Consider the following 22710-nt stretch of genomic DNA (forward strand, 5'->3'; position numbering starts at 1 on the left):
AGTGCGGTGAATTACTAAAATATTTACGTTGCTTGTGAGTCAGGCTCGCTGTGAAAATGCTACTAGCGCATAGCGAGTATGAACATTCGTTTCCCTAGGTTATGGATCATCGGATCTACTAATAAGCGGATAAACAGCGCGACAACGAACTTAATTACGTCGTAATTAAGACACTTTTCCTGAATCGTTAATTAACGTTATCTCGATAATAACTATATGGATTTTCAAGTGACTTTGAAACAATGGCGACGAATGGGAACAGTTGACAGCATGTCGATGAATTCTACTTGAGATTGTATCACAGAGATGCCATGGAAGGGGTAAAAGGTATTGTGTATATACTGAATACAATATTAATCAATAAAGAGGGTGAATTGAATTAATATGCGCAGGTATTTAATTAATATCAAGGTTTCAATTGATATAAACGGAATAATTGATGTAAATTAATGAAAATCCTCAACTATGTTTCGACTAATTGGAAATTATAACGCTCCTGTAAGTTTTCGATATCATATTCTTCCGTATCGTTCGTGGAACCTCCATGAAAACCAAATTCCCTTTGTTTAACCATAGGACGATACAATGGATTTGGCAAGGAGGGAGGTTAGAAAATAATAAAATATATTTTATGTTCATAACATCGTTAATTATCCTGAATCGAAAGACAAGTTTTTAATTGATCGACTGATTCTACAGTTGCTAACGTCAGGTGGAATTCCTTTGTTCTGGAACGCGCGAATATACGGAGAAAGCGAGAAGATATATCGGTGAATGGTTTCTATGGAGGTTGAACGTGTATTTTGCTGGCATTTAGTATGGAAATAGTTAGGATAGTAAAGCCGATAAAGAGACCGCCATGTTGCCAAGCATTAATTAACGTCTTCGAACAAGACGTCAAGTCAGATGTACCAGAAACTCTGGGATTTCGGCGAGCCTTAAGCGTATTTCGGGAATAAAGGTCATTAATCCTGATTTGTGCATCAAACCGAGAAATGTCTTACGAGACAGAAGCGCAGACAGTGAGGCTCCGATTTCGATGAAACTTTGTGGGCTTGAAGAACGGCCAAAAATGCTAGACACGTAGTCCTTTTTTAATAACGGCTACGTCCCTGATTCAACAGCCAAGAAGCAGTTCCTGGATAGCCGTTATACAGTGGGAAGTTCGCGAACTTGGATTGGAAGGAAATTGTATGGTGAGATGTATCCGGCTTGGAAAGTCATACGTCGAGAGGTTTATCTGACTGAAAGTTTTAGGGAGAACGGGGGTTATAGGTGTCTGGACACTTTGGACTTGCGATTTGGAGTAACGATACGTGAAAGTCAGTCAAACGGATGATATTACTAAAGCGTATAAACGAACAGAATACTGGATATTCGAGAAGCATCGCGAACCAGCAGAAAAATTAAATGCTCGGACCACTAGTTACGATTAGAGGGTGGATGCAAAGATGCGCGAAAATATTTTCATCCGAAACCATTTGCAAATTTACAGTCGAGCTTATTTCACCAGGCCTTCAGGATGTATCATAAATCCTTCGAACGAGCATAGTATTCCGCTGTCGTTACAGCGAGTCCGTGAGTACAATCGTCCCCCTTAACGACCGGAATTTCTTCGGCAGTAATTAAACGAATTATCAGTCTGGAACGTCGCCACGAGCCGCCATTAGACGTTCACGAAATTCCTGGCTGCTGTGAAAAGTGGGATGGCGCGAGAATTCTTGCCATCGGCTCGCTTGACAAAGCCCTGACCATTTCTTCCTGCTTCTTTCCGCTCCCCCAACCCACTCTTTGACGCCGTGACACCGCGTCGCCGCGAAAATGCGGTTCATTACGTTCCCCTGGAAAAACTGGGGGAGAACTGCTGTCACAGTTTCGTCAAGGGAAGGAGTTCGCTCGTTGGAGAATCGTTCGTTGGTCGGAGAGGCGGTGACAAATTGGAGCGACATCGACTTGACGAGCGTTGGTGCTTGCTAACGTGACTAGCGATGGGCTTAAGCGTGTACACTACCGCTCGCAAGTACGTGGACACGTTTAACAGAAACGTTATTATTCCAACGTTACAAATAGGAGGACTAAGGACCTTCCATTCTTGCCATACGACGTAATTTACTTTGAAAAGTTAACGTGCAATAAGAATATCGACATCCGTAAGTTTGAAATACTATGCAGCAGTTTTATTATTCAAGGAGGTCGTTATTTTCAGTTCGTTTGAGTGTCATACTATGTATAAGTTCGATAGAAAAGATTCTGCCAGATTGGTAAAGAGACTACCGTGATTCTAGCAATAACGTTTAACAGATTGTGTATTTCACACATTGAACTTGATCCCATCACTGAACGTAATCTCCCCTGAAACAGATAAAATCGTATTCTTGTCCTTCGTACACCCTGGGGTCGCTTGGATGCGACGCTACGATTATTCGTATTGGTTTTACTAAAGCGGCGATGCGGACGATGCTACCCGCTGTAAAAATTTATTTGGATTCCTCAACACGAGCAGGGTACCATGTGGGATTCCTTTTGAAAAACTAGGGGCCGGCTTTAAAAGATCTAAACGATGTTTCATGCGTGATTACGGAGGACTCTAGGGATTTCATATGAACGTTTGTTACTGGTTTCATTGTGGGTCTCTTTCTTGCGTTATACCGCACCAATTTTTCTACGGACTCTGGCATTTGGTAGAATCGGTGTAATTGCCATTGGAAATCTGCTACTTTTCTGACATAGATATAATTATAACAAACGCAAAGCGAATGACTACTCTAAGTCCATTATCTTCTTTTCAATGTCTATAAAAACACAGAATCCATAGAAAACAGAGCAAAAATCTATGATCCACTGCTATAGGTCCATCATCCGAGGTCCAATAATGCTAAATTAAAGATCAGAGTTCAAGGCACGTGTTTGGAACTCTGAATCTAATTTTTTTGCTGCCTCTTCGATTCATTCAAACGGTAATTAACGATTACAGTGTCTCTATCTGTAAATGGAAATCAGTTATCAGTTTTTTCTTACTGTTGGAAGCCTGAACAAAGCGCAGTGTACGACCCTAATACACGAGTCAGTGACGATACTTCACGGATTAATTCACGGCCTCGCCACATCATGACCCACATTACACGTTGACAATTTATCACTAAAAGTGGAACATGTCCTGATATTTTCCATTTGCATAGCGTCCGAATCTATGGAAGAGTCTCCGGTACACTAGGGTCGATTTGCATGAACAAACAGCGCTAAACAAAAGACCGGAGCAAAGAATGCTAATCAATAGCGAACGAACGGTTTTGGCTTTAAAATATACAGAAGCAGGCCCGAGGGGTTCGATGGTAGGGATTTATGGAACCGCGCTCACCCCCGCACTCGGCGTTAATAAAGTTTCGCCGGAGAAACGAAGCACGAGCGTGTTTTGAATCCGTCCAGGAGAATTTCGTGCGGGGCTCGCCTTTTTTGGCTTGGCTTACGCCCGGCTCCGTAACGAGCGCCCCCCTTCGCGGAAGAATTCACCAAGGGGAATCCGTAGCGCGAATTTTAATTAGCGCCGACCGCTCCAACTAAGGATATGAAAAGTAGATCCACTTTTTAGGGCGTTTTCGTGGATCTCGTCTGGAGAATTCTAATTGACACACGCCGCCAAGTCAAAGCGGACATAATACACGTCCAACCAACTTCGTGTCCTTACGCGAATAATTATTTCGCTAATCCCCTGTACGATGCAAATGGTGTCGATTCGTGGAAACATCGAGATTGCACCTATAGCACATATCGGTCAAAGTCGAATTGTAAAGGATCTAAAGGATCTGATAAAGTATTTTGGGATTTTAAGTTTCACGAAATTCGACTTCGCCAAAGATATCGGGTGTACTCGATCTCTTAAAGTCATTAAGTATTAACTATGCCTTAAATTTACGTTGTAATTAAGGTCCATATACTAACTATTTGGCAAAAATTTGTCTATACTTTAATTTCGATACGCACGAACCGGAACTGTTTACCGATTCAGCCGATATTCCAAGAACGAATATAATTTTGGATCGTAATAGCATCGAGGCTTAGTGTTAACAACGACAGGATGTAATTTATACTGTTGTTCTGGATACTAACGAGGAGCGAACGACCGCGGCAAACAGCGTTTCGCATAAATATATTCCAATGACAAAATCGTCGTCGAGCTATTTCCACCCTGCGGGTAGGATCATCGGTGTTTATCCGACTCAACCGGACTAAACCGACGTGTCCAAACGGAAACCATGTAACGAACGATTTCAGCGCGCGCTCCTCGATGACTTATGGAACTTATTCATTAGGCGAATTTATTGCAATCCAATCGGAATCCTGTTTACGGTGTTCACTGGCGGAATCGGCTTGTTTAGTTAAATTACCCATTCCACGATAACGTCCTCGATGACGGAGTGGCTGTGGGAGATAAATGAACACTACGATCCTACGATTCGATAAGATAACTGTGCGCTGTGTCTCTTGGCGCCAATAGACACTCTTTCCGACGAAACTGCTAAATTCTGTTTGAAATTCAATAACAATTTAAACTAATAAATTACCAACGGCAAAGGAATTCTCTATGGGGTGGCTGTTTCGCGCAATAGCAAAATTTGCCTGCCAAGACTTTTGGAATCCGACGATTCTTTCTTTCTGACGAATCTGTCATTCTTCGAAATGGAATTTGGTAAATGCCGTTTGCGATCGAATGATGTTTTAATTATCGAATTAGCAATTAGTTAGCGCGCGTTGGTGGAATTTCAAAAGAGATACAACGTTCGATACTCGTGTCTTTATACGTCTTCGGTGTTTATCTATACCAATCAATTTTGAGGCAAATACACAGCCATGTTTGTCAAAAGTTGCAACCTCCGAAGTTCTGTTTGAGTTTCCTTTAGCATCCGCAGCAAGTTACGTTCAGTTCAATTGTAAATAGTTACGATACACGCTCAAATAGTGTAACGATCTATTAGAAAGAAAACCGTATACAGTGGGATCCAAAAATCAAAATAAACGAGAATAAAATATCTTAAGCTTTCTTATCTTAAAATATCTTTAGCCTGAAATTGTCTCGTTAAAATACTATACCTCTTACATCGACAATTTCTCGATAGTTCAGAGCAAAACTTCTGTATTATCTGTAAGAAATACTACGAATTTTCCGGACAATTTAATATTTGTTTCGTATAAATCGATTCGTCGTAAATATTAACTAAACATTAACAGCCGTCTTGGATATTGCAATGCAAAGCAGAACCAATATTGCATCAACATTGTTTGGAATATTAATCGATACCTAATTATACTATATGATTTGCACTCGATTTTGACGAATTGTTCGACAATACAGTTTATACAATAAACGCGAAAATGTTATTTAGGACCGTGATTGGTATTGTACAATAATACACACGTATATAACCAATATGAATATATTGTTTGAAACTCGGTTGGATACTGCGATACAATGTGCAATCAATATAGCAACAGCATGTAGATCTTTGATTGATATCGCAATACTATGTACAATCAACCTGAGAGTACCTGCTCAGAACTCCGATTGATATTGTAATGCAACCTGTGATCAATATCAACCTATTATTCCAACGTCTCGTTCAAATTGTAAAATATTACACGGCTAATATTTTCGCGTTAACAAGCTTATTCGTGGGAAAACATATAGCGTAGTCGTAAAATTAAATATACAACGATCGCGAAATACGCGAGACATATTTACAGAGTCGATTTTACGTATGAAAATGATGGAGAAAGTTGGCGTGTAAAAAAAAATGTCGTTCAAATCTTTCGCTTATAAACAACAGTATATTTCAAGCTAATAGCGTTTGAGACTTTGTAACTAAATAAGAAAAATCTTCGGAGCTTTCTAGATATCTGAAGTAATTTTTCTGCAGACGTTTGATTAATTACTAATTGAAGTCAATTGGCCGACGATTAATTAACCGATGACGGACAACTAATTAACTGACGCAGTAAATCCATTGTATTTCGTGGTATAATGATGGATACGTACAACGTGGAATGCTTATAGGGTGTTCGTGAAAGTGAGATCAACTTTCAAAGAATGCGCAACGTTCAACTAACAAGACAATTTTTTTACGAGAAATCATTAGATGACACAAGGGTGCAGGAATCGGGATTTTTAAATAAAAACGACAAAGACTACAAAGTTACTTAATCAGCGGCAAAAGTATTAAAACGTTTCAAAATCCCATTGCTTCGTTTTTCAGCAATCACGGCATCGCCTAAAGCGAAAGGTGCTAGCAGAAAACCTTGGAAAAGCGAGTCACCGGAACGCCAGACGCCATAACGATCATCCCCTAAAAGCTGGAGGGTGAACAAAGCCGAGGAAAGAGTTAAGGGAGTCGACAGCCCCGGCTTCGATTCCTTTTTGCTCCAAGAACCTACCTCCAAGAGTCACGAGATAACATCTCGCTGCTATGTTGATGGGGCAGGACACGAGTCGACCCGTCCCGCTCGAACACCAAGTCTCGAGATCGAGTCTACCCTATATCTCTCTTACCCTCTTGCTCTCTCATCTGCCAGCCAGCAACGACAGGATCCGCTCGAAGCAAGATTGAATCTGCACCGTCCGGTTAAAAGGAGAGCACCAGCCTTCGGGCTAAAATGTCGTAGCTCCGTGAAGGACGATTTTAAGCGGAAAAGTTGGCACAATTTCGCAATTGGAATTTTCTAAAATTAGGAAGACGGCGTGCACATCTACGAACATTGGCATTATCGCTGGTGTCGTAGACGTTCGCGAATTTCCAATCGTGTCGTTATCCCATCGGGCCAACGAATATTTTACCAAAATCAGCGAATAGAGAAAAAAGGAGACAACCGGATGAAGAAATTGAGAAGGGAAAGAGACCGGTGAACGAAGAAATTGAAGAGGAAAAGAAACCACTAGACGAAGAAAGAAGGAGACAGGTTGTAGAGGGTTGTAGCCTGAAAACGGGAGAGTTGCAGAAGCGTCGGGGAAAGGAGGTCAACGACGTCCTTAAGGATTTCGACGAAGGGGTCCAGGAGAGCCGGGAATACCATCGTCGTGCCACGTTATCCCGTGAAGTATGGCGGGTAGGCGGGGATGGAACGGAGACACCGAGGAAAAAGAAGCAGGAGTGGTTCTCTGCCTTGGTCCGGGTGGAAAAGCATCCTTCGACGGACCACGAGTACCTGGTCTCCCGCGGGATCTGACGCTGACCGAGAGCCAGAAATGGAAGAGAAAAGACGAGCCACCGGCTAAAGCGACACGGGAGTTGCTGGGCAGAAGCGGAATGGGAATGAGTCGGATTTCTTCGACGAACCGTCACTCCGGCGTTCTGGGGAGTTTCGTGATGCGCTCGCCGTTGAAAACAGTTCAACGTGAGCCAAGGTGAAGCTACGGATAGAGTTGGGAGTTGGGTTGTATCGAGGAGATGTTAAAAATAGAAGGATAGCGAGAAAGCAGGAAGATTGGAAACAACTGTAGCAGCTTGAATCTTGACTCTTGGTTCTGTTGGAAGCTGTTGAAGAGCGAAGGGTTAAGGAAAAAGCGTTACGCGATATAGCACAGGAGACTGGCGCTTCGATCTCGGTGAAACGGAGGATCGCAGATGAGCTGAATAAATTTTTGGTTTTGGTAGCTGCATCTATTACCAGAAGCTGATCAATCGAAGATCAGTGACAATATCTAGGACTAGGCCAATAGAGAAGAGAACTATAATTTAAACGTGACAAGTGGTAGTTTCGGTGGTCGAATCTCAGGAGCGAACGAGTCGCAAGTCGGTAGATGAAACGAAACAATTGGAAGATTATATTGGATGGAAAGAAGGACTATGAATAAATGGAGAGAGTCCGAGAAAGCAGTACTGAAAACCGATTCCAGAGGGAAAGTTACCCGGGGCAGGTTGACAAGAAAGGCAACATCGTTAGCGTCGAATGCAAATCTCGTCTAGGGGAAAAGGAATCCAGGGCATGTCGTTTGATCGAAGCAAGGGCCAGCCGCGACTGGAAAGAAAACGGAGGATGAAAGCCGCGGCCAGTAGACACCCCGATAGAGCCCGCAGATAGCAGCGGGGAAATACCGTGATGGAAATGAAGATAGTGGCGGGCAAAGAAGACGGGCAAAAGCGACGAGGGACTACGAGTAGCCGAGGATCCCGCGGGATCTGACGCTGACCGAAAGCCAGAAATAGAAGAGAGGAGAAAAGACAGAAAAAAAGAGGGAAGAAGGCTAAAGCGACGTTATAAAGTAACGGAGAATAGCACCGTTACGTTGTTCCCGTGGAAAACGTATTCCAATCTCTGCTGTCGTTCTTAATTTGCCGGATTAAATCCTAGCGTAACGTAGAACCTGATAGAAACGTGGCCTAAGGCACTTTCCAATCCAAAAGAAAAGGCTTCCACGAAAAGTTTGCTATTCGACTAGAAATTTTTCTACGATAGTTATAGGCTGATATACTACAGGCTCGTCAAAGTATTCGAACGCTTATGGACAGAATTTATGGATATACAATGGTTGCGAGAAATATTTACAGACACCTTTCTATTCTATTTCTCGATAAAGTTTTCACGATGTAGAAATAAATTTCGAATGAAAATTACGTATTGGATATAACGTACGACGATGAGGACAAATCACAAATCGTTGATTAATATAATTCGCAAAAGTTAATGGGTTGAAGATTACCGTCTAGCATCTAGAAGTTTATAAGAGAACAGAAGAATTCCTGAAGCAACGCATACCCATGCGGTTGCAAGTGAAAGTTCATGAAACAATAACTCGATGGAACGGAAGCACTCTACTTGCTTGAATAAACGAAGCTGTGCGTGTGTAAATCTAGGTCATCGGAGGTCTTGCAGGTGAATTACAAATACAAAGATTTAAAGGGCTATGCTTAGCTTTCGCTTGGTATCCTTCCGCCAAATGTTCAAGATCGGCACACAACGCCCAAGGGTATCCTAGAATTCTAATTTCCCCATACAATCCTCAGGGGTGTCCTGGCATTCTAATTACATTACAATAATCTAATTTCTACCGCAAGAAAGGGTTTCATTCCAACAGAGAAACTAAATTCTCCATCTGAATTCAGCCTGTACTTCTTCTAAATTAACTTTCTCGTAGTCTTCGGAGACACTGGTCTGAAATTATTATTAAAGTAATCGTTGTATGTCTATTTAAGAGCAAAAGAAGCAAACTAGGATCGATCGTTAATACTTGTCGGTGTTTCATAATAGCCGATCGACGTCTTATAACGTAACGCGTGTTAGTAAAAACTGAACAAATCGACCTTTCGTCAAAAACCTTTATTTCCATTGAACGAAGAAACTTCGAAGCAAATCGTCGAAACCGACACAAAGACACTCGTACGTAACCTTCTGTAAAATCCGTATTTTCCAAGATTCTAGGAAAAAGCCGAGACAATGTTGGCCAACGGACCAAGGAGGCGCAGGACGACGTCTGGTCCTGTGAAAAGGCTGAATAATTTACCGGTGTGAACTGAATTCCGTGGTACAAGTTGCCAACTCCGCCCAGACATTTTGCAGGGGTTGGCGCATCGTTAAAAGCGATATTTCCTAAGTATAGAGTAACTTTCTCCTTTGATACCGTCGGACTATGCTCGCGGCCGGTGAACGTTCGCGGCTCGCGAACTTTTTCAACCTGGCCGAAACGAAGTTCAAGATGAAACCACTCGTAGAACACGCTCGGCTAATCCAAATAATCGGCCGTGCATGCGGCACGCTCGTTCGTGGAATATCGATTAACCACCGACACCCAGTCGGCTCGGTTCTTTTGATCGTCCAAACGACTACGTTTGCGGACACAGGACAGGTTTGTTTCCTGCGACGTGTTCCAGATTCTACCGTTTCCTGTTGCATAATCATGGCTTGTTCAAACTTTGTTTAACCTTTTTCGGACGATTTGGGGATTACTGTGGTCTACTAATTGCGAGAAGTTTTTACGCGCCGTTAGAATTACTAGAACGGTCCAAGCAATGCGTCCTTTTTCATGGAAATTTTGTGAAATATTACACGCCGGTGTGTGTTTGCTTGTTTAAATGACTTTTTTTAAAATATGTGGACGAAGCTTTTCCCTTGAAATTATTCGTTCTTTCGTGTATCTTACATTTTGGTTTATTTCGTACTAGTTTTTATACATTTAAAAAAAGAATCATTTACGCGTATGTTTCGTTGAAGCGAAATTATTCTGATATATTCTATGTAAAGTGTGATATTCCATTGAAGCTTCCTACTAATTGCAATGTTCAATTAAAATATCTCGTGTGCGTTGTATTTATATTTGCCGTTTAATTAAATGGAAAACTGTCTCGAATTAAAAGAACTCCGATGGAAATATCTGTTTGAATTACTGCAACTTCTCTATATTTCTAACTACGATCTATTCGGAAGAAGTAACGTGGAATTAAGGATAAGGGAAGAGCCATTTATTCAAGCTATCACGAGTCGCAGGAGCAGTCGAGTCGACGATCGATCTATGACGAAAGAGATCCATTTCTCCTTAAACCGCGGACATCGCTGGAATTTCCATCCGACTCGATCGATGGAATTGTGTGTTTGACATGGAGTGTTTAATCTTTCCAACCGGCGAGTTTAATGTCGTCGCAGCGTGCTTTCTCTTAACATCGACTTTCAAGGCGATTCGATTTGATCCGTTCTAGTGGGATTTTTCTTCGTCTCCCGCAACCATTTGTAGCTTTGTTCGATCTTTCACAGGTACGCTAAATTCAATTGCTCTTGAACCAGTGATAAATTCAAATCTATTCGTCTATGACGAAATAATTTACTCTTTTGTTCTCTTCTCGACGAGCTACGATAGAAACGATATTACTCTTAACACTTAGTCAACCGAATAGGGAGTTCTCCCCTCCGTGAAGAACATCGCTGCGTGACCGAACGGGAAGATCTCCCTTTTTGATTTTACCAACTCACTTTTTTTTTTTTTTTGCTGTTATTATCAGTTATGGTTTACCTGGAATCGTCGCCAATTAGTCGCGCCACTTTTTCTCCTTTTATAAAGTACAGTATATAATAAAATACAACGATCTAGTGGTGTCAAAATTAATTAAAAAGTTACACTACCGTAACGATACCATATTGTAAACAAATATTAAAATGCATCATGAATTTTTAATTTCACGTGTTACTTATTTCTAGTCATCTCTAATGTTTCTAATTTTACCTATATTTCTTTCTACTTTCAGTTATACAAGATCATTACCGTAAAATATAATTAATCGCTTAAATCATTTTTACACTTCTCTGTTTTTTAAGCAGCGAACATTAGTCCTCGATACCTGGAAAAATGCGTGCTGGACAGGTTGGCTTGTCCGAGCGCGGTGGAAACGTACAGCTCGCTACTGGCGTTAAATTCGGAAGAAGATTCAATTTTGTATAAACGAAGAAACTGGTGTTAGGAGAAAACTGTCGAAGAAGAGACAGGTGCATTAAGGAGGTGGAAAATTCGCGCCGGTTAATCGAAGGAACAGTTTGCGTCCGAAATCGACCCTAACTGGAGGCAGCGAAGCGACGAACCCCGAGAGTCGCATTAACACTCTTAACACAGCCTCTCTATCGTGGCTAATGGAGGTCCCCGGTTTCGAGTACGCTGCTCTATGGGCGTGCTACTTAGCCTGTACCTATCTGCGATTACCATGAGAGAAGGTACGAACGAGCATCCATTCGGGATGAACATGCAACCGACAACAGTCAAACGTTCGCTCAATGGCTAATTTCTTCGTGGCAGTTCATTGTGTCGACGAATTTGCATGTGTCGAAGATTACAGTTCACAGAGAGAGTACACCTCGTTTTGACCTAGCAAGAATTTTTATCAAAACGTATATTTTACAAAAACGTAGAGAATACTCCGTGTTTAACGCTTTGACAGCATCGAAGGACAAAGAACTCGGAATCGAAGCAAATTTGAGCGGGCGTTAGAAGCTCGGAAGATGCTGTTTCAAACGGAACAAAAGTGTGCTCTACTTTAATTTCACGCGAACTTTGAAAACGTCGAACGTTCGACAGTTCCATAGTGGCGAGGGACAAAGAATTCAGAATTTTTAAGGTTTTCAGAAGGTCTGCAAGAGCTGGGATATTTTCGCGAAATCTCAGCTGTCGACTTTAGTTTTCCCTCGTCGCCGGATCCCTCTGACATAATTAAATATTGCATGAGTTCCTGTTAGTGCTGCTCCGCCAGTCTTCCGCTCCGAAGATTAATATTTCACGGAAGCAGGAGGCCACCTCGCGAGAAAAACACTTGGCAAAAATGACGACGTGCCCGCTTGGAAATTCCACCTGACTCGCTTCTTTTTATTCGATAAAGACGAGTCCTTGTACGCGCGGCTTCACAACCATGGAACCACCTCGAAAACCATCGTGGCTAAGGGGAGAGAAGAAAAAGAAAAGGAAGAAATAAAGAAGAAAATATTTAATGTTCCTAAGGAGTAGAAAACCGAAACAAGCTCAAGTTGAGGAAGAAGGTGAACGCGTGGAACGCTTCAGAAGTTTGTAAGACGTTTTAAGTTGCTACTCCCGCTTGCTATATTGGCTAATTTATAGCGTTTCCAAGTACTAGCTGGCTATAACCGAAGTTGTTCGTTGAATAGCTAGAAAACTGTGTTACGATAGCGAGTTGCTTCATTCCGCTAGACAAATTATCGAGAATCGAGAGGCCAGAAAATGCCGTAATACCGTAAATTTGTAAAACACATTTTAGCTGATATAATTTTCCCAAGACTGTTGATACTAAATCGTAATAAAAGTGTAATAAAAAAAGAAAAAGAAGAAGAAGAAAAAAAAAAAGAAATTACATTTGAAATTGTTCCAAGATTCTTTTCAGTGTGATCGAAAGGTTGGACAATGGGCTTAAAAATAATCCTCGTTTTAGTACGAGGAAAAGTCGTGATTAACGACACGCCATATACGACGAATTCCTGCATTTCACAGAGAACTCGAGCTCACTGTACGTTTTAGTTCCGTAGACAGAGAAAAATCGAGGGCCGTTCGAGAAAAATAGTATCGTCGTTCGATGTGGTTGCACCGAGTGTTTCCAAGAAAATGCAAATTTGAGTCGTAAGAAATAAGATTCCTCTTACTGTGTCTTCCCTTGTTCGATTTCGGTGATAAGTCGAAGTCTCCGGGAGATAACTGACCTTTCGCTACTTCTCGGGCTCTTCAAGAATTTTCCACGATCTTTATTATATCGCCTACTAAATCAAATATCTAAAATTCCTATCGTCTCTGCGCTTTCTACGGTCTACTCAAAAAATAAACGGAACAGCTAAAAATGTCGGTTTGATCGTTACTTAAGGCCATCGTTAAAACACAAGCCTGGTGCTATCGAAGCAATTCAAAGTCGAAAATCTGATACTACCGTCGTCGGTATCGCTTCCTAGCTATTATTCAAATCTCTCGCTGCAACTTTTAATGACTGTAGAAAATTACTGGATCGTTCGACAGCGCCGACAGTGACGGTCAATGGGCGCGAGAACCCAACGCCAGCCGGTGCACACGGTGAAAAAGAGTAAGCCCCGTTAATAGGATTACACCATGTCCAGCGACAGATTTCCACTAGATATTCAACTGGCCGGCAGCTTCAATATTTGACAATTCGAATTAACGTTCCTACGATTCCCTGCTATCGATTCGGGTCTCGCGAACTCCGTGTTTTATATAATCCACACAGTCGTTGCTGAAAATCCATCGAACATTTGTCATAAACCGCTACACCGAAGCTTTTCCACGATCAATCTCTGCCGTGTCGCGCGTAGTCTAACGGGTGTATCGTTATAGTCGTTATAGCCGTTATAGTCATATATTAGAAGACGTAAGACGTACGAGGATAGCCTGGTGCAACGATAGACGGTCTGAGGTGTCTGGACGAATCGAATACCAAACGAAACAAAGCGACGAGACTGCGGATATTTATGCAAATCCATGTTTTTACGAATATATAGTTTATAAACTGGCACTTGGATGAAAAATACTACAGTACGCATATTTTATACGTCCTCTTGCATTATAAATGTGCACTCAACGAATACAAAAGTATCTTCATCTTCAAATTCCTTCATAAATGTATAACGATCTACGATCTACCGATGAAAACGTGTAGTTCGGGTTGTCCGGAAGCCACGTAAAACTTTCCTACGATAAATGTTCAAATGTAATTTCAATCAATAATAAAAGTTCCATTTTATCTTATCTTCGCAATTCTATAAGAGTAGCTGGTCCTATGACGCTATAACCAATCAAACTCGCATTCCTTCCGGTAGCCAGCTTCTTATCTCTGCACACAGTATCCAGGTTATCCGTGTTTGTATCGTGCACCGTCGGAAGGAGTCATAGATCTTCACAGCCTCCCCCGAGAGATTCGCCCTCTTACGTGGCCTTTTCTTCGCCGTAAATCTCACGGTTCGCTTTCAGTCTGGATTGCCTCGCCGGACGCGGAACCACCGTCGTCTAATTAGCTTTCTGTCCAATTAAGGCCACCCTAAACGATCCTGGCAGGGCAAGGAAATCAGGCTGACACCTTGGCACATCGTGTAACAGCGTTTCTTCGTTTGCAACCATCGATTGACAAAAATATGATGTTTCTGCAAAGATTTCGTTACTTGAAAGTTTGACCTTAGGATCTGTCGAACGCGTAGCGTTTCCTTGTTCGACTTTGCGGCATATTTTTCAATTTCGATCTTCTCGGAAGGCGATCGTTGTACGAGAAACAGCTATCCCACGTCTTCGATCTATTATTCAACAGTAAAATCTGCAGACGTTAATCTAATTATTCGATCGGAGCTATAAATCCGATTCATCTTTTATTTCTTTCGATTCGAATATAGCACGAGCTCGTTATAATGGATAAAACTTTGAAAATTCACGTTTAAAATTTAATTCGCGGACAGACTTAAAGGAATAGGTAGGATTTATCGCCGCTGAATAAAATATGAACCGTTTCAGAATATCATACATCGTGAATAATTTCGCGATTTTCTTACGTATATGCAGAGCCGATCGTCAGAATCAATTTATCATGCCTATTTCTATAGAGAATAAAAGTGTTTTCCGAGAAACGACTGCCACACTATTTCTACGCTCTAATCCTTTTCCGACTTCCTACTATCAAATTCCCGCTATCGTTATAATTATCAAAATATTTAATCATTTCACTCTGCTTATCCTTTCGCTGAATCTTCGCGTTACTTTGCAGTCATCTTTTGAAAGCGGCTTATCTTCTACATCAGTATTCATCCTTTGATCATCTACTGAACCTGAAGATAACCTTCGCTTCCTCGGCAAGTAAAATCTAGGTTCAAAATAGTGAGAAATCTTGATTCAGACTACCTAACTTGCATGCAAAACTTCGCGTACCAGGCTATCTTAACCCAATTGAACTCCTACCCTTCAGCGACCCCAAATGTCCATATACTACCAAAAAGCGTTATTCATGCCTCGTCTTTATCTTTATTTTTTCACACAGAATCACATCCTTCCCTTTCGCGCTACGATTACCAAGTCAACTCGTATAACAACAGTTTCCCTCAGCTACGATTAAGAATAAACTCTCGCGACCAGCAAAAAGTCGAAACAAACCTGGTCTGACCATTAATTCCCCAAAAAAGGATCGCTGTTCCCTGAACAGCTCGAGACCCGACCAAATAAACACCGGTGAACCGCACATTGTCAATAAAAGTAGAAAAATAACCTCAAAATTCGTACATGCTGCGGAACATGTTACCGTTGTTCGACCACGATGCACACACGATCGCTAGACTACGTGTTCTAGCTGATGGGTGAAAAGAGGGTAGGCTATCATACTCTGTCTGGCTGGCACGTAAAACAAAATGAAAAATCGAATCTCGATTAGACCGATCCTGCTGGCAGGCTGCATCGCCTCTACCGTGCCACTTCACTCATCGTTCACATTTCCTCCCCTGAATCCTTCTTATTCGCGGCATTATCATAATGCCATCGGCCGCTACGTGACAGGAAAGACGTATTATCGTGGCTCGTTCTGCTTTCCCGATCCTTCTCGCGAGCTTATCGTCCCTTTGCCTTAAAACGAATGCGAATTAGCCGCGCTACTTCGTTATTCCCTCAACAACGGTCACTTTCGCCGATGGAACAGGCGTTGGATCGCGTCATATCGAGGATAAAACTGGGAAAATTTGATCGACGTAGTTGGAGTACAATAGTTTAACGTTTTATTGACGCAGAAAATAATCGTGTCTGTAAAATAATGAAATAATTCGTTCGGATGGAAACGAGAGGAATTGAAAATTCGACGGAAAGGCGATAGCAGAAAATAAAACAATGTTATTCGCGGAGGGTGGCGTAATAGCGTGGAGTCTGAAAAAGTTGTATCACCCACTGTATACGCGAGAGGTATCATTTATACACAACTGAGGGACCCTTCGAGCAAGCGTAGGTAGTTGTCGAAAACTTTGTTTGAAACGTTGGTGCACGCAAACGCTCCCTTTGCGTACTACGCTTGCTGCCAGATGAACTGCTACAACTTGGAAAACCTGTCGCACTCGGTGTTTCCATGTTCAAGCCCCGAATCCTTGGAATATATGCTTTCGTAAAACAGGATTAAAAGAGACTAAGACAGACAGGATTACGTAAAAGGAGTTGCAAACGAGATACCTTTGATTCTTAACTGATTCCGTAGAGGAAAGAAAGAAGCCAAAATTCTTCGTAACGCTAAAAATATCAATTTGTCGATTAACATTCGTTATTAAAACCTCCTTTATGCACTACTTACCAACTAGTATCCCTCAATAAATTTCCAAACCTAACCGTTACCTCGCAATAAACTTCCGAACCTAACCACTACCACCGACCCACAAACTTCATAAGCTTTTCCTAACCACCCAGTACATATTAGCCACGTTACATTAAACCAAGACGAATAGCAGCGAGAGGTGGCAGGCTTACATCGGTAGTTGCAAGAATTTTCAAAGAGTTTCCTCTCGGTAACGTCTAAACGCGTTGAATTCCTGTCGGCAGCTCCCGCAGGAACGAGAAAGGAAGCCGACGGTTGGCAGAACGCCAGACGACACCTCCAACTTCTTTCTTTCGCTTGTACTCTACACACACGTACACGCGCACCAACTTGATACTAACAGTGGACGGTTTCTCTGCATCCAACGGTAAGGGCAAGTAATAATCCTAACTCGCGGGTTAGCCAGGCTTAATTAGAACAGGGGTTAGTGTCTGGCTGGTTATAGTCGCGGCTCCACTATTCGATACTGGCCACCTCGCTTCATTTTCCAGCCTTCCGACAGTGGAAGAAGCGGCTGTCTTGGTAACGAACAACCAGCCTGCAACTGATAACCCGCGAAGCGTTATTGCGCCAAACTTAGTGTTCTAATATATAACGTTCCTGGATGATGGACGTGGTTTAAGGTGTACATTTCGTACAACGTAATGGGCGAGCCAAAATTCGCTTGGCGAGACAGTATACATACAGCTACGCTTTCGCTCGAATGTCTTAGGACACCTGTTCTCTTTACCATACGCAGTTCGAACGAAACGTCGATACAAGTACGTGATAATTCGCGTAAAAATACCAGAACGTTATCCAACCTTTGGATATGACTGAAATCCAACTTCTCTGACGATAACGTCGATAAAGCGTGGAAGCTTTGTTCGATACTTTAAAGAAATTCAAGTTCGACGGTCGCGAGTATCCAGCCCCGGTGTCCAAGAAACAAAGCACTCGAGAAAAAGGAGCAGAAAGTTGAAGAGGAAGAAGGAAGAGGATAGGATCCAAACAACGGAACCGGGACAAAACTGCGAGACAGCACGGATGAAGAAGCAGCTTGACCAGAAAGGAACAGTCGGAACCAAGATAGACGTCTTGGAAAGACTTGGGGGAAAAAAGGAGATTGGAGAAAACTGGTGTCGTCTATTGAACGAATGCAAAAGAAAGTGGATCCTGGCTCGGTAGAGCGAACGATTCTCCTCCAATTGGGTAACAATGGCGCGAGAGTGTAGCCGAGTCGATCAATCGGTCTTTTTGCGACTCGTCGAAACGCGCAGCGATCGGATGGCGTCCGATAAAACGACCTGACACGCTCTCGAGGTCCGCGGCAAAAATGACCAGACACAAAGGAGGATCCTTTGTGCGCCTAGCGCAGACATGGACGACGAATCTGACAAGGGGAGACAGCCGACACAAAGCGTCTTCTTTCGCGCTGGTAATAACTGCGCGCTCGCAAATTTCCACGAAGCAACCCCTGCTGTGTCTTACATGACCTGCTTTCCCATGTTTTTATAACATTTCCGCGAGGGTCAGTATGTTGCACGAGTTTCGGGGCTATTCGATGGCAGAGTTGGATTAGCTTTTTTGGAATTTTGGAATTCAAATTCAGGGAAACTCGATACGTTTGGTGATGGCGAAGCTACTATAGTTTGGATAAAACGTAGCTCGAGCTTATATATAAGTTTTCGTGAAATATAAGAACTTTTATTTATACCGGTATTGGAATCTTCCTCGAAGCTAGGTGTAAAGAGAAAATTCACTTACCTGTTTCGAAACGTTGCTCTCGGTACAGCTTCAGCAATTATGACAGACAGCCGCAATACGCAAGGAGCCATAACACACCATGCTATCCTTTATTTCTGAAACAAAAGAAATCGAAGACTCCGTTACAATTGAATCCAGTGTTACAAGCCTCTGCTACAAAACTTCCTATCTTCCTTTAATAAACGAAGAACCTACTCAACCTATTTTCTAACTCTCATCTCTCGCACGGAACATCTACTATCTTACACTCAGAATCTTCGAACGTCTACTATCGGACTGACCTATCAATTATCGCGATAGGCTATTCTCTCCTCCAACGACACCAGAAGTCTAACCTAAATATCACCAAATCACCCGCTTTTCTCCAAACAACTGACAGACCTAAATGAAAATCAAGGAGAAGTTCGTTTTCCAATTGGACGAACCAAGTGAAACGCTGACGGTAGAAGATAATAGGACTGCCATTTCGGAATAATAAGATTTCTACAATTTTTCAGTGTATTCTTCTTATACGAAGCTTCAAGGACCTTCGGATGTCAACGGTGTCACGGTCCTGGCTTAGAGAGCAACTAGAATTTCATAGAACGTTCAAACATCTCGAAAAGACGAAGACAGCGAGTCAATATCAAAGGAGGAGACACGTCGGTTCGAAACGGCTCGCGGATAGTAGAAACAAAAGGCGTTAAGAGGGAACAGGATGGAACAGAAACTTCGCCTAGTTTTTAAAGGGGTTAAGCGGGCCACGGTCCGACCACGGTGTCGCAGTTGAACGAACCCCGCCACTTTGGCGGGTCAGCTGATCCGCTTTGCGGTTTTACGGCTTCGAGACTACGCGATAACAATAAAGTGAACTCGTTCTTTGTCGCTCGCCAACCTATGAAATAACGCGATGAAAATAAATAAGTGCAGATCTTGAGCCATTGACGAACTAGAAAAGTGTAACTGTGTATTTTCGCAAACGACGAGTGTTTCTTCGTGTTTAATTTCGAGTAATGGCGCGATACTTTTAACGTACATAGAGCGTATGTTTACGAGGCATTTGTGGTATTAAACAGAGGCACGTAAGCGGAGAAATTACTAGGATTCGCGGTTATCCATTTGACGGAAGTTACATATTTTTCAGCGCGGACTAGCTGACCCGCTTTCGTTTCGTTCTGTTCCGTCCAGCTTTCCTCCTTCCGCGCTTATCTTTCTCGTTTTCCCCTCTGTTGTTGTCCGCGGAATGCGCCTCGAATGCATGTTCGCAAGTTCGCGTGATTTTTCATCCTCCATTGCGACTATTGATTACTCTGCCTTTAGTTCCGCGCCTTTTTTTCCCTCGCTCGCCTGTTTGGCCGCGATTGGGTTTGAAAAATGGGTGAGTGGAAACTGGTAGAACATTGCATCTACCCAGAATCGCTTTCTTGGAAAAGCATTTGTCTACACTTTCTTGACGTATCATCCATTTATTGCCATCCTTTTCAATAACAATGAAATTCCAGATAACCAGGTACTTTGGTAAAATACGTAACCTTTGAAAAGGTTCGAAGCTTTCCCAGTGCATCGAAATTAAAAACACAGCCACTTTTTTAAGATATCGCTATCGATCTCCAGGCAGAACGCAGACTGTTTTCACGAAGCGAGCAACTCGAAATCGACAGTCAGAAATGCCCATCGAAAGTCCGATGGAGCGTGCTCGCTGTTGTTTCTTTGTTTCCACGCCGATTCTTCATACTCTCTTTTTCCCTTCTTCGAATACTGCAATCTCCGTTTGAAAAACGAACAAATAGTATACTATAATCCTGAACGAACAGCTTGACAAAACGTCGCCTGATTTAAGCACGTGAAAAAATACAACAACTCATTCCAGGCGAAAAACAAAGCGCTTATCATATAAAAACACGTGATTTAGCTAACGCGCAGAAATCTCGACGATTCACGGGCATAATCTCAAGAAAGCAGGGTGACAGGGTTATCCTCGATGGATTAATACCACACGCGTTCTACCTGTCCGTGTTGGCGAAAAAATTTCGCTTAATTTCCTACTTGGCGGCGGAAAAAAGCAGCGCGTAGCGCGTACGAGGGTGGAAAAGGCGAAAGGAATGCCGCGACGGCAGAAATGGACGAGCGAGATGAGCCGAGCTACCAGCTACAGGTACTAATTGCTTTAACGAGCAGTGGGTGCGGCCGCTTCTATAAAATTTTCTCTGTGACGTTCCAAGGCGCCAGGCCAGCTGCAAGCCCGACCCATCCTGGCCGCGAGTAAAAGATGGCCAGGCGGGATGAAAAAGAAGCATGTGAGGGACGAGAGTGGTATGGGATGGTTGAAAGACTGGAAAGATAAGGAAGACCGTGAACGCTATGGGGAAAATAGGATTGTTCGAACGGATGTAAGCACTGGACGGTTAAAGATTGATTTCTGCGGATGAATCTGTCGTTGGGGTTCCACGAGTCTGGTCGTAACAAACATAAGAGCCATGTGTCTATAATGTTGTACACATAATTCCGAAACTTCGCGTTTTACAGCCTTCGGAGGATGTGTCACGCGGGTCAGGAGCACCGATTCTTTAGATAAATCAGACATTTTATGGTTTATTAGGATATTCAAGAGTTCTGATTATCCTGGCTTCGAATATGAGTAGGTTCGACCGTATTCATCTTTGTTAAAATATTTGTTTTCTTTCTTTCGTTTAATCAATAATCTTAATCTTAATCAATATCTTAATCTTCGATAGTGTCAATGCTTGCTCGAAACGTCTAATTCGAAACTCCACAAACACCAGCCAATTCGTCTACAACTTTAACAAGCCTTATCATCCCACAGCAGACTTGACCAGAACCGATTCCAAAGTATCCAATCGCAACGTGGTCATCCTTGACGTGGAAACGAATTTTCCACGCTTCCAGTCGTTTTTCCATCGATGCCTTTCAACCTTCAGTCAAGCAGAATTAACCTGGGTCAACGTAGCAGCTGTATTAAATCCGTTGGCCCTGAGCTTCGCAACGGCGGTCGTCGACGCTCAGAGTGCATTGCTATTAGCAAGCTCAGGCAAGGAGGAAGAGAATGACGCCTAATGGTCATACAAGCCCTGGTCTTCTCTGTCGAATTTCCAGCTCTTCTATCAGCGTTGCTCTTCTCCTTTTTTTTTTCTTTTTTTTTTTTTTAACTAGCCTGCTTCGCTCGTGCTTGCCTTTCCAACCCCGTTTCCATCTCTTCCCGCTTTTTCGTCTTCATGCTATCGTCATTTTCTTCCTCCGTCTGTTTTTCTTCTCCTCTCCCTCGAAGCCCCGTTTTTATCCAGGCCACATTTCATACTCGCCAATTTTTTATTCCTCGCCACCTGTTATTTCTCTCTTCCTCTCCCTTCCTCTTTGTTCAGTTTCGTTATTCTTCGCCATGCTATTTTTGTTGCCCCGCGTTTTTACCACCGATGTTTAGTCTCCCATGTTCGCCCCTGTGTTCCGTCTGTTTTTACGAACGTTCTACGCGTTCCTTTTTCAAATTCCTGCTTCGTGCACTGTTCAGTGATATTTTATCCGTTGGGAGAAGCACAAAGCTTTTAATTTATCGAAATCATTCGGCCGATAGGATTTGCTGACTTCGTTTCACGTGGTTTGACTTTTAGTCAAAGTGTTTGACAAATTGCAAGATATACGTAGAAAATGCTGTTTGCGAGAATATCTCTTTCTGCTTTCCAATCTATGAAAATGGTCAATGCGGCTTCTGAACTGTTCAATTAGCTGCGATTTGTACGATAAAGTTATTTAATTAAATTCTCATCCTCGGGTTTCTTTAAAAGGAACGTATTTCGCGATCAACCGCTCGGAAACGAGGCAGCAGCACGGTTTTGAATTATTTAAACAGAGATAAATCCCCGTTGGTCGTTCGCTTGTCATCTTCACAAAAGAGCTCACGCGCACGCTTGCTCGCGGAACTGAAAGCGACTCACTCCCAAGAAGAATTCCTCGTTTTGTCTTCTGTTTCTCATTTCCCTCCTTTCTACGCCCGTAACTCTCCCTTTCTTCTTATATAAGCCGATCCCAGCCAGCGGATGTACGAACACCATAAAGCAGATCACAATGGCGTCCCTATCACCATCACGTGGTGTAATAACGAATCATGATGGCGGTGGCGTTTCAATCAGCTGATTTGGCACGCGTGCCTCTCTCCTATCTTCGTTACGAT

General features: G+C 42.5%; 1 protein-coding gene across 2 annotated transcripts in view; it reads right to left on the reverse strand.

Annotated features, from left to right (window-relative positions):
- LOC139995122 (uncharacterized) overlaps positions 1-22710 on the reverse strand; it is a 325767-nt gene that overhangs the window by 249090 nt on the left and 53967 nt on the right. For both annotated transcript variants that reach the window (XM_072018308.1, XM_072018309.1), the window contains one exon: positions 18546-18640. The gene's annotated coding sequence lies outside the window, so the exon portion shown is untranslated. The remainder of the gene's footprint in view (positions 1-18545; positions 18641-22710) is intronic.

The sequence above is a fragment of the Bombus fervidus genome, chromosome 15 (genome assembly GCF_041682495.2).
Source record: "Bombus fervidus isolate BK054 chromosome 15, iyBomFerv1, whole genome shotgun sequence".
Classification (NCBI taxonomy): Eukaryota; Metazoa; Arthropoda; class Insecta; order Hymenoptera; family Apidae; genus Bombus; species Bombus fervidus.